We start from the raw sequence: 13,088 nt of genomic DNA, 5'->3' as shown, positions 1-13,088 counted from the left end.
TTACACACACACGTTCACTCCTGCTTTGGATTCAATGAGAGGAGGCAGGCTTGTGTCCAGACATTGAGGAGAAGTCAGAATATGGCCCCTTATCTTGTCAACATCTCCAGTATATGTAACTGAAATATAAATATGCATTTGGTTGGTGAGAGATGCCCCAGAGCCTAGGATTTGGGTGAGAAGTGTCTGTTCCAGTGCTTCTTAGGCTTGCACTCTGTGTGACAAAAGCCATCAAAATGAAGCCTGGAGTCTCTCTTCTACCCACAATCTGGTCTTGGGTGAGGGAATAAAGGCTAAGCCCTCCCTGCAGTTTACCTGGATCATTCCTATGACAGCAGGGTCTATCCAAGCTCTCCCCCATTCCTCATCCCCAATCCTTCCCATTCTTTTCAGGCTGCCTATGTTCTTTCCCCTCCGTTCTTCACCTAGATACCCACACACTGCAGAGCAAACTTATTCATAGCAGGGACAGGGTGGGAAGGACAACTTGTGAGAGGCAAAACAATGCGCAGAGACAGGCAATTGTGTAATTTCCATCCATCAAACTAACCAAAAGAAGCAGGAAGGGCCGGGCCAGGTTTCTCCTCTCCTAGAAACTGAGGCAGGGAGACAGTAAGTTTGAGTTTCCACTGTCTTTCCTTGACTCCAGCACAGAAAATGCATTTCTAAATTCCTTACTATACTCCTCAGTGTCATGAACACAATGGTACCTGATTTTGCCCACCAGCAGTGCAACATCTGCTCTCTCCAAGCAGTATCTTTGACCTCTTTGACCTTGCTGAATACCAATGTAATACTGGCCAGGGTGTCTCAGGACAGGTCTATAAAACTGACCAACCACTCATATCTGTGTGCTTTGACAGATATGCTTGGAGCCCTTAGAAATTTATAACAGGAACGACTTGTGCAACTAGAATGGCACCACCAGGGAACATGTTGCTGACCACCATCACACGTGCCCCTTGTTGAGGGCAAGTGCTGCACCACACACATGAATGCATACAGGCAAACACACAGGTGCACACATACACAGGCACGCACAGAGCCCTTCAGATGTTAAATCTGACAAATTGCTATCTGTATGGTTGATGTATTTCTCTTTCGCATCATAGGCACTGTATGTGGCTCACACAGACATACATGCAGAAGACTGACACTTATTCCCTGCTTGCCTAAGGATTCCTGTGCACACCCAGCAATTTGTTTTCATGATAAATGTCCATCTATTTTCATAGAAGGGCTGGGAGGAGAATACTACAGATGTGGAATAGACCGTATCACTTCATCCTGCCTCCTCTACTCTCCTTCCCTTCCTCCTGCCTCCTCCCCTCTCCTTCCCTTCCTCCCATCCCCTGTTTATCAGCTCCTTTTTGGAAGGTTAATACATTTTAAAAAGGAATTCTAGAAATTGTTTGCAGTGACAAAGATGGAGCAGCTGTGAGGAGAGCCAGCAGTCTCATGCACTACACCTTAGGTAGAGAAAATCTCTAGGAGGTGGAGGTGAAGGGCAGCATTTAAATGGAGGCACACTGGACTAAATTATGAATTCAGAGTGATCAAAGGACATCAGTTGAACCTGCCTTTTTGCAGGGGGTGAATGCTCTTGGTGATGGTGGGGGGCTCAGGAGCAGATGGAGGCCTTGGGAAGACATGACTTTGCATGCAAGTTGGCCATGAGTGGTGTTCAGTGTCGGGGTGGAAGCAACCATTTGAGACACTGTCTATTCCTGGCAGGCCCAAAACTGCTCATCTGTGTGTCACCCAGCCTTCAATGCAAAGGAAAAATCAAGGAGCTCTTTTCTGCCAGCTAAACAGGATTATATGGAGTGGGACTGCCTGCCTTTTTACTCTGTGACACTGTGTAAGTCCTCACACCTCACCCCTCCACTGTAGTGCAGGGATTGACACCACGAAGGGACAAGTTTGTCAGCTTGTACCATAAACCTGGAGGAATGGAAGGCTATGGCAATAACCTCAGAGGGATGGGAGCCAGTCATACCCTCTGATATCAGTCATTTGTATGGAAAGTAGCACAGCCCCACTGTATTGGAGTTGGTTTGAATGGTGCAGTCAGATTTGGGGGTTCAATAGGAGCAGTTCCTCCTATCTCCCATCCATAGTCTTTGGTGGCTGGAAAGCAACTGCCTACCTGAGGGTGGGGGACTCACTGAGGTACTTCCTCCCTCTTAAAATTTTTTTGAGCGTGCATTTCACACAGAAGGGCCAGAGCACAAAGCTAGAGAGCAGGACAGCTCTCAGAGGCAGCATGGCCTCTGTGCTATACCTTGTTCTGGATCACTTCTGCCTCCAGCCTGATGGAGGGCCCATCTCTGGGGCTGGAGGAAGCCCAAGCATACAGGGGTTCAGATCTGACCAGGGTTTCTTAGAGTGTCAGTGCTGTCACATCTGCAGTGGCTCTGCTCTAAGTGCCTGTGACAGGGACGTGCAGCAGTCTCATCTTGCCATGCCATTTCTAATCCTGCCGCCTCCCTGCGATGAAGATGAATGGTGCCTGTCCCAGGTGATCACATTCCCAATGTGTGAGCCTGTATATGGACAGCAGTTTGCTCCTGAAGGCTGGTGCTATTGGGCTAAGTTCAAGGAGGCTGTATATGGTGGGACAGAGGGCTACAAGGAGAGAGTCAGGGAGGGTGGAAAAGTCTGGGTCTATGTGGGTTATCAATGAAGAAGGGCTTGACAAGAACAGGACTTTCACCTCAGCTCCAGAGCAGGGGTGGCACAAATGTCAGGATGATGTAGGTAAAACATCGTTTGAACAGCCTGCAATCTTTACCACAGCCACTGCATCACACTACTCAGGGGCAACTCGTGTCACAACAGCTGTCTACTTTCTGTGGGGATGAAGAGTAGTATCAGTAAACACACCAGCCCAGCACTTCAGGGAGAGAGTGGAAATGGTGCAAGGTGACCTTCACATATGGGCCCTCGGAGGCACAGCCTGTGCAGGGAGAGGACCATATGTCCTGCCAGCACAGCATGTCTTTGCTCCTCTACCTTGCTGAATAAATGGGGCTACAGGTCTCTTTCCACATGTAAGTATAAACACAGATATAGATGTGTGTGAATGTGCTTCATCCTGCACACTCATAGTCACACATACCCAAGCATGCACAGAGACATCTGTGCATACACAAGAACACACGCTGTCTGCATCCATCCCAGCCCAATGCTTCTCCTTGCCCTCTCCTAGCAGAAGGGCCCTGACAAAACTGTCTGTAAGGGAAGAAGGGAGATCACAGAGGGGAAGGGAATGGCAGTCCTCGTGGGGTTGGACAGCAAGCAGTACGTAGGGAGAGGGAGGCAGAACAGACTGCAGTGATGTCTACAGAAACCACAGGACTCCTGCCCCAGGGGGTCTATACTAGCAGCAACGCAGCCCTTGACCTAGGCAGAACTGGGAAAGGACTGTTGTGGCTATGTGAAAGGACATTGCAAGGCCTCACAAGCCCCATAGGCCTCATGGGTCCCATAGCCCCCATAGCCCTCCTCCATGTGAGATACTAGATTGACCTTAAGGAATGTACATAAAAGACATTTTCTGCTGCCTCTAACTATGGTGGGTGGCAGCAAGGTTCCCAGAGTTGGCTGAAGAGGTGGTGATTTGTGCAATTAACATCTAATCAGTTCTATGAATATTTATTGCTAGTCAGCAAGCTTCTGAGTGACAGTGAGCCCCATCTGATTGGGATCACATTCACAGGTAAACCAGAGCCTCCTTTGGCGTTCACAGACCTCCCACTGGGGCAAAACGTCACAAAAGTTTAACCATCCTGCTGCACATGGGAGGCACATGTGCAATGTGAATGCGGAAAATTGTACTCAATCCTTTTCTAGGGGAGGAAAACCTGAGATTTTAAAATTGACTTCTTGGAGAGAGACACCTTGAAATAGTCTGATATATTAACAAACAACGTATGGATGAGTTTGAGCTGGGTGTTTGCTTTTGGTTTTGTTAGATTTTGTTGTTTGCTTTTTTTTGTTTGTTGGGGGTTTTATGTGTGTACTCTCTCATTTAGCTTCTATTGCAACATGGGTGAGAAAATTAAAGGGAAATATAAATTTCTGCAACTGTGTGAAAAGTCACATAACAGTCAGGAATTTCTTGGGGCTTGTAATTGACTCTTCCCCTAAATGGGCACAAAGTACGTGGAAAGCTAGTATTTTGTTTCCTCAAGAAATACTGCTGTGAGGATTTTCTATCGTTATCATAAATTTTGACGCTTCTCAACTTTGTCCAAACTTATGTTCCTTCCCAGAAACATCTGTTCTCTCCCTTTACTTTTCCTCTGCTTTAATCCTCTCACCCCACCTCTGCCTCTGGCTTCTCTTTCCCACGGTGCCTTCCACCTTCTGTGCTTTGCTCATCCCTCTCCATAAACTTGTCTCAACAAATCTCTCTCTTCGTTTTTCCTGATGCTGCCTCTCCTGCCTTCCTGCTTCCTGGACAGACTCAGCCTGCCTTGGCAGAGCTCTGGGAAAACCCCCTATTATCAGTGGAATGTGAGTTGTTAAACCTGAGCCAAACTCTTCTGCTCCTGCTGCTCACCTGCAGCTTGGGTTTGTGCTGGAGGTGCTGCCAAAAGCCTGTTATTACCTAAATGAAAAAGACACAGAGCCCTCCTTGAGAAGAAAGAGACACAGATAACAGTGATTTGCCTGTTGCCTGCTGCCTTCTGACTGAGAAAAACAGCCCAAATTCCAGCAGGACTTCCAGGACCAGCCTTCAGTGGAGGGAGACGGACAGAGAGCTCTGCACATTTTCACTTTCTGTATTGAAAGGATCCTGTTATTTTTCATGGCTGAGTGAGAGAAGATCCTCAGAACTTGCACCACAGATATCCCCTTCCTCTCACGGTATTATGCTTGGCCTTGAGCCAATACAGGACTGGAGAAAAAAAAAAAAACAAACCAAAATTGGGAGCCAATAATAGACCTAGAATAAACAGCAAAGTAACAGAGGAGGGAAGAGAAGGAAGGGTTGGCAAGTCTGAAGTCATAATCATAGTGTACAGGGGCTCTGTTGTGTAGAACTCTGTTTTCCTTGCTGCAGCCCTTGACTTTCTTCACCAGCTGCACACTGTGCTCTGGAGCTCTGATTTCAATATCCAGGAGCTGATGGCCTGCTTGGCCCTCTCTCCAGAGACCATTCAGCAGAAGAAAGTGTGCATTGCACACAGTGAGGCTAAGGAGACTTCAAGGGAGACAGTAGAAAGGGACAGAGGGGAGCAAGCAGCTCAGAGCCATTTCCTGCAGGGAAGAAGTGCACTACTTCCAGGTTCCTGGAAATGCCAGATGACCTTAAACCCCAGACATGCACAACTTCACATTGCACAGCTTGGTGTCCCTACAGTGATGCCTTTACTCTAATACAGTTAAAATTCAGGTAATGGTAGACAACACATTGATGTGTATGGACAACCAATAGTCAACCAATTGTAGATAACCAGTATCAAGTGGTGTGCCTGTCCTGGAACACATATTATTTAATATCTTCATTAATGTCATAGAGAATGGAATAAGTATACTCTCAGCAAGTTTGCAGATGATGCTAAGCTAAGAGGTGCAGTTGACACACTAGTGGGAAGGGATGCCATCCAGAGGGATCTTTACAGGCTTGAGAAGTGGATCCATGTGAGCATCATGAGATTCAACAAGGCCAAGTGCAAGATCGTGTACCTGGGCTGGGGCAATCCCCAAAAACAGTACAGATGGTGACTTGTTCAAGAGGCACACTGCAGAGAAGGACTTAGGATGCTGGTGAATGAAAAGTTGAATATGAGCCAGCAATGTGCATTGGCAGCTCAGAAAGCCAAGTGTATACTAGGCTGCAACAAAAGAAATGTGGCCAGCAGGTCGAGAGAGGTGCCTGCCCCTCTGCTGTACTCTCATGAGTACTGCATCCAGCTCTGGGGTCCCCAGTACGTGCTGGAATGGGTCCAGATGGGGGCCATGAAGATGATCAGAGAGCTGAAGTACCTCTCCTGTGAAAACAGGCTGAGAGAGTCATTCAGCCTGGGGAGACCTTATTGCAGCCTTTCAATACTTATAGGATGATTATAAGAAAGACAAAGACTTTTTGCCAAGGGAAAAGGGGCAGCAGTTTTAAACTGAAAGAGGGTAGATTTACACTGGATATAATAAAGAAACTTCTTATGATCAGGGTGGTGAGATGGTGGAACAGGTTGCCCAGAGAAGTTGTGGATGCCCCATCATTGGAATTGTTCAAGGCAAGGCTGGATGGGGCTTTCTGCAACCTGGTCTAACAGAAGGTGTCCGTGCCCATGGCAAGGCAGGTGGACTAGATGGTCTTTAAAGGTCTCTTCCAATGCAAAACATTCTATGATTCTATGAACACATGCACATACATACACATTCTTTTTTGCACTACAGTATCTTCTTATATCCATTTACCATTTGACCATATATCACCTTCCCCAGGCTAGATTAAAATACCACCAATTTCCACAAACATAAGACTGGACTTTAAAAAAAACACAGGATTTTATTTCAGTGTTTAAGAGATCCTTGCCTATTTATATTTTGAGGGTATTTGTTTCTCTGCAGAAGAGAAAGAATCTTTCTTCCCTTATTCCTTTTTGTACTTGGCATGAGAATTGAAATTGTCTTTTCATTCCACTAACTCCAGCTGCTGAGGCTTTAAAGAAATTATTAATTTTTATGATTCTTAGGACAAAATGGTCATAATCTGTATCGTTTCATCAGAAACCTCTACTCCTCCTGTCAGGTGTACTCTTAAGCTCACATCTCTTGAAGGCCTGCCCTCACGTGTTCCCCAGCACCTGAACAAAACATCTATGCACCACATACAGCTCTGCTGAGTCATTTACAGTCACACAGAATATATACTGGTTTGGTTTGGTTTGGTTTTTTTCAAGGAAAGGCCAATGTTTATCTTGCCCCGCAGGTGAGATATCTTGAACCCTTCAGAGCCAGGCTTGTTGACCTGAGCAGCCAGCACATAGAGCTGCAGGCGAAACCATGGGACTTTGGTAAAACTTCATAAACCCATGGCCTCTTTGCTGTGAGGGAGGAAGGAGAAGAAGAAAGCCTCTGTCCTCTAGGCAGGTTTGGGAGCTGTTGCATATTTCCTCTCTCATCCCTAGAGAGGACAGGCTGCTTCTGTGAGCTGGGAATTGCTAAGAGATTGAAAACTTGTTGCTGTGAATATCAGAGATGCCTGGCAGGGGCAGCTGGAGTGATGAAGGGTTCAGTGTACTAAACTCACCGTAGTAAAGACATAATGGGATTTTGCATGGTACTGTGACCAGAATACCCAAACCAGCTTAGCACCTCCCCTCATCAGGCCTGCTTTCAATACTTCCTTCTTGCTCCAGTCCCTCTCCCTGCACCTGCAGTGCATGTCCCAGACCCAAGGCTTTGGAAGAATGTCTGTCTGTACAGGAGGAAGGGGGGACTTTACTTCTCAAGACCACCCAAGTCTCATGAGCTTGTTGGCCTCTTCATCTGCTCATTTTAGGAATGTGCTAAGTATCATTTATAGGTAGAAATACATAAGCAGTGAAGCAGAGAGGGCAGGATTGCTTCCTGGGAAGAGGGGCAAGAAAGTGAGTTTCTGGGAAGGTGGGTTAGATGTATGTGGAAAGGACACTTGGGAAGAGAGAGGTCAAATATCAAATGAGACGTGAAGGAAGATCATAGAGGAAAACTAGGAAGAGGAATGCTTCAGAGAAAGATCTGGGAATGGCCTGGGGGAGGGATGCCTTCAGAATAAGTAGAATGTGGACAGGGGTCTGGGAGGAAAGGCATCCAGGAGATGGGGCTGTGAGAGGACAGGCACTGGGTCTGAACAAGGGTTTGCAGTCAAGTGAGCATGAGGAGGGTGGTGTGCATTTAGAGGTGACATCTGCACTATTTCCCATAAGGTGTATTTTTCTTAGAAAAACCCACTTTGTAATCAGGAAGCTGGGATTTGCTCTGTTGGATCTATCTCTCCTCTAAACCACCCAAGAGAGTTTATCTTGTTAAATCCTCTGCCCTGGAGGAGGTGAGGAGGTCAAATGCCTTTTAGGGGCAGACATATAGCAAAGCTGTTTCCCTATTGTTGTAGAGATCTTAACCAATGTGCCTCCTTCCCCTGTTCAGTCTCTAATACCTAGAAGGAAGAAAAGATGAGAAATATGGATGGATGTAAGAGTGAGTCCTCCTTCCATCTTGCATGAGATTCCAGGTCTGTATGCTACCATCCCAGGATGATTGTGCTATTCTGCAGCTGTCCTGAAGGGGTGAGGGCAGGGAAGGCCTGGGGCTCCCTCCCAAACCTGTGGCCCAGCCACCCAAATCTATCAGTGAGACCCAGACTTTGCAGCAGGGGGAACATAGAAGGCAAGTGCCTGAGGTCCCTATGCATCAGGGAGACTTAAGGTGGTGTCAGGGCTTGCACGACTGAGGTTTAACCCAACTAATACATCTGTTCTTGCCTTACACTCTCTCTGTGTTTTTGATCAGGAGAACTCAGGCACTGCAGTGGTCTCTGTCCCACAGAGCTTACTGGGGTGCAGCTCAAGGGTTGAAAAGCCCGAGTGGAAATGAAAGAGATGGGAGTTAAAGTAACTGAAGATTTGTCAGTGACGATAATTCAGTAATTTGGAGTCTTTAGGGTGGCCATCTCTGACGCAGTAGGCATTAGCACGAGGAAGGTGTGAGACATTTCTATGCACATTGTTCTTTTCTAGCCCAGAGGAAACCAGGAAGGCACCTGAGGCTTTGCTCTTCATCTGTGAGTAAGCTTGCAAAGAAAACTGCATTACTTGGGTCACTGACAACTTGTCTGCCCCAGGGGCAATGCTCCCCAGCTGGCTGGGTAACAAGGGCCTCTATCTCCAGTGCTGGCAGTGTGGCAGTCAGCCACTTGGCAAAAAGATGGATCAAATCAGAACACAGCCAAGGAAAACCTAGGAGGGCGATGGAGTCCAACTCTGTCAGGCCAGGCTGAGGCTGCTAAGCAGTAGAAGGACAAAACTCAGTTGGGTCTTTTCTCTGGTACTCTGGAGTGTGAGGCATGGGTATGAATACATGGAGATGAAACCTAACATCTCTATGAACAGGAGAGGGTCAGGGCATCATACTTATCCCTTCATTAACCTTCCCTCCCAGCACTAAATCAGACACCAGTTTTCACCACAGCTGTGCAAAAAAAAAGACCCACCACAGATACAAGGAGACAGCAGAGAAGATTAAGGGGAGTGTGTGGAACTAGCAAAGGATACATTGCTCTCTCTCTCCCTAAATGCTCTTTTCTTTCCCTTTTTCCTTTCAGTACCCCATGTGCAGCCATCTCCCATCTCCTCAGTGAGGAAAGGCAGGTGAATCCCTGCCTCTCACCATCTCTCCACAGAGGGTCTCCAAGGGTTGGGGGATAGCAGTATCTCCTTTGCCAGTGCTCTGCCATGGAGCAGAGAGGCAAGTAATACCTGACTGAGGATGGTGCTGCCACCAGAACATGCTGGAAAGACCCAACAGGGCTCCAGCCAGCAGCCAGCCACTCTTGCCAGGGGAGATGGCTTCGTACACAGGCTTCCTCCTTTCCTTTGAGGGATGGACATGTCTCCCTTTGTTCTTCTCAAGGGAAAGGCACCATTGGGCATAAAGTAGAAGAGCAGATCTGTGGGGGTGTTGGAGAATGACTTCCTACCTAGAAACAGGCATGCTGTTAGCAAACAGCACTGCATAGGATTGTCATCATGAGATGTGGAGTAACAGGAATAAGGTCCCTGACAAGAGGAAAGGGCAACCCTGTACTCAGCGCATACAGCCTGTTGGCCCTAATTTCTCTCTGCTCTGGGCTCTATGTGCCAGGATGAGATGCATCAGGAGAGGTACCATTTTGCTAAATCTTGAGGCTGACACTTTTAATATCCATTAGCGCTGCTACTCTGCCAGAGAGCATTAGCTAAGATACATGGACTGTTCCCTCCCTGATCGCTAGCCTCAGCCTCTACTATCCCTCCTTTTGTCTCTTCGGCGCAGCCTAACTGCTTTTCTCAGTACTGGCAACATCAGTTATCTCAGGTCCAACCCCCTTGTTCAACAAATCTGTCATTGCCATCTTTCAACTGCTTCATTTCAAGGATTTTTGTATCTTGAGGAAAGTGTCTCTCTACACAATGCACATGGACCCACACCCAGACATATACCTAGAGAAGGACAGAAGGCAAGACTGACTTTCTTCTGCCTCCAAGAAACAGATATGAAGCACTAAATGGAGCAAAGGAAGGAGAAAGCTTGAAATACTGGCATTCCCTCTTGGCTGCATTGCAGGACTCAGCAGAATCCTCTGCCAATATTCGTTTTTGAGGTATTGTTTAAATGAGTTGTCAAAGCCATCCCTGTCATGCCTCTACTAGCTTGGACTACTGAGCATCCAAAAGTAGAATCATAGAACTATAGAAATATAGAATGGTTTGGGTTGGAAGGGACCTTACAGATCATTTAGTTCCAACTCCTCTGTCATGAGCAGGGGCACTTTCCACTAGACCAGAGGGTCTAGTGGATTGCTCAGAGCCCCTTCCAACCTGCCTTTGAACACTACCACGGGCATCCACAGTTTCTCTGGGCAACCTGTTCCAGTGCCTCACCACTCTCACAGTAAAGAATTTCTTCCTAATATCTAATCCAGACCTACCCTCTTTCAGTTTAAAACCATTTCCCCTTGTCCTATGAAGACATGCTCTTGTAAAAAGTCCCTCTCTAATTTTTTAGTAGTTCCCTTTAGTTACTGAAAGGCCATGAAAGGATCTCCCTGGAGCCTTCTTTTCTCCAGGCTGAACAACCCCAAATCTCTCAGCCTGTCTTCATAGGAGAGGTGCTCCAGCCCTCTGGATGCTTAGGGCTTCTCTTTGGGGGTTGAACAGAGCTGAGGAGAGTGAGTAAGATTTGATCCCTATGACCAGGTTAGAAAATGGAGCTGGCCTTCTATGCATTGGTCAAGCTGCCATAGACTCAACATGTCAGTTGCCAAATCTAAGTGGCCTGAAGCAGCTTATATGCAACAGTTAAGTTGTCCTCTCCTCACTGGGACAGAGCTGCTTCCATCTACTCCCCCAGTAACTTGGTCGGGTCTCTAAAGAATGGGTGAGTTATTTTTACCTTTCCTGTTGTCCCATTTTAAATAAATTAATGATGGGAAAATCTTTTTCAGAAAGACAAGCCTTGGCTTAAATGTCTTTTAGTTTCTTGGTCTCGGCTGTTGTATTTGACTGACATTGAATCAAGGCAGATGTCATTCACTGTACCTAGAAAAGTAGTAGAATGTACAAACATGCTTGAGTCTGAGTCATGCTTGACCCCTGTTTAGAAAGGTGCTAGGTAGATTATTAGAGAGTTTGTAGCCATGCTAGGAGGAGTGAAAAGAAGACTGGGTTTTCTTGAAGGTGGGGAGACATTGTTGGTCTGGAACTTACTTTAATAGGATATACTAGGGACTTTCTCACAGTAAGAAAGAAAGGAAATAAAAATTTCTCCCTGCAAGCAGATGATATTGTCACCTTGTCCCTATGCAGAGCAGAGGTAAAAGAAAGATGCAAAAACAAAGAGAAGAAATGAATGTGTGTTAGGGTACGGAGGCACGCACAGAAGTCTGAAAGGACAACAGACGCAGAAGAAGAATTGATTGGAAGCTTGAATAAAGGAAATAAGTGTTCATCAAAGCACCTAGATAGACAAAGTCTTTAAGAGGTACATCCTCTTCAGGAAACGGGAAGAGTTTCTACTATGTAGAAATCATTCCATAGCAAAGCACAGGTGTGAAAAGTCATTATCTCATGTGGAAATCTCTCAGCAGAACAAATAATGCTTTGGCAGCTCCATCTTGGGCCCAATACAATGGCAGATCTAGGCTGTTTCTTGTGATGAACCCTAGCCGTATTTTCTGGCTCAGGCTGGGACTAAAATCCCACCTCTGGCCCACACCAAAATTTCCTCTCAGCATGACTCTCTTAGCAGTGTACATTTAGTTTTGGCTTCCCTGTTTTAAACCTACTTCAACCATGCCTCTAGTTATTATCTTTGTACCTTCTCTAATGTCTTTTATCCACTTTGTAGGATGTAATGGATCCTTATAGACAAGACTCTTAGGCATGGTCTTTGCAGTACTAAGTTTGTCTTGAATCCTCAAATAGTTTTCTTAAAACATCTGAAATTGCAATTCGATGCCTTCATTTTACCCTGTCTACTGTTTTGCAAGGCTGAACCTGGCTATTTATCTTAGGAGCATAGGATAGTATTTGCAATGTCTCTTATCAACACAATGTTCAGGCACCAAGCAGAAAAATCCATGGGATTGCAAAACACTTGGAGCTGCTTCCTCTGCATATGGAAATGCTCAAGGCCCCTGGGATAGACCAGAAATTTTCCTCTCCCAAGCCACAGCCTGCTCAAGAACAGCACATGAGCTCAGACCTGGGGGACAGAGAAAGATTGTGAGCAGAGTGAGGACTGTGCTGCTATCTGGCCTCTGTGACCCCTTGTTTTACTCTCAGCACTGAGGTTGTTGTAAGACCATCTCATTGTCTCTGATTATTCTCTTCCCTCACTCTACCCCTTATAATGGCTCCCTTCTGACAGCTTTTGATGGAGATGGTGGAAGGAAGGACTATTGGGTCTGGATTGCTTGAGGTTACTCGAGAGCAGCAGAACTTCATGTGCTATTACCTACAAGCCAAAACCAGTATGAAGATACAGGGAGCAATGCGAAGAGCATGAGCAGATGACCCAAGGAAGCAGAAGTCAGGAAGAGTCCTCTCAGATCCCTGTGATGATCTTGGATGACGGGATCATGCCGGAGACAGGAGAAAATGGGCAAGAAGGGGTCTAGGCCTTTATTTGAGAGAACTGAAGAACAGCAGAAGCACCAACTTGTAAGGTTTTTTCAGTGAGAATGCCAGTCAAGTCATGGGACAAGGGAGAGCACCAGAGACAGGCACACCATTAAGTGCCTAATTCCTATTTAGACACTGGAATTCCCATTGATTGGAAGGGACTGTAACTGTGAAAACTAAAGTAATTTGTCATTCCCTCACTCTGGTTTG

The sequence above is a fragment of the Lepidothrix coronata genome, unplaced genomic scaffold (genome assembly GCF_001604755.1).
Source record: "Lepidothrix coronata isolate B3197 unplaced genomic scaffold, Lepidothrix_coronata-1.0 Scaffold102, whole genome shotgun sequence".
Taxonomy (NCBI): domain Eukaryota; kingdom Metazoa; phylum Chordata; class Aves; order Passeriformes; family Pipridae; genus Lepidothrix; species Lepidothrix coronata.
This window is presented reverse-complemented; position numbering follows the sequence as displayed.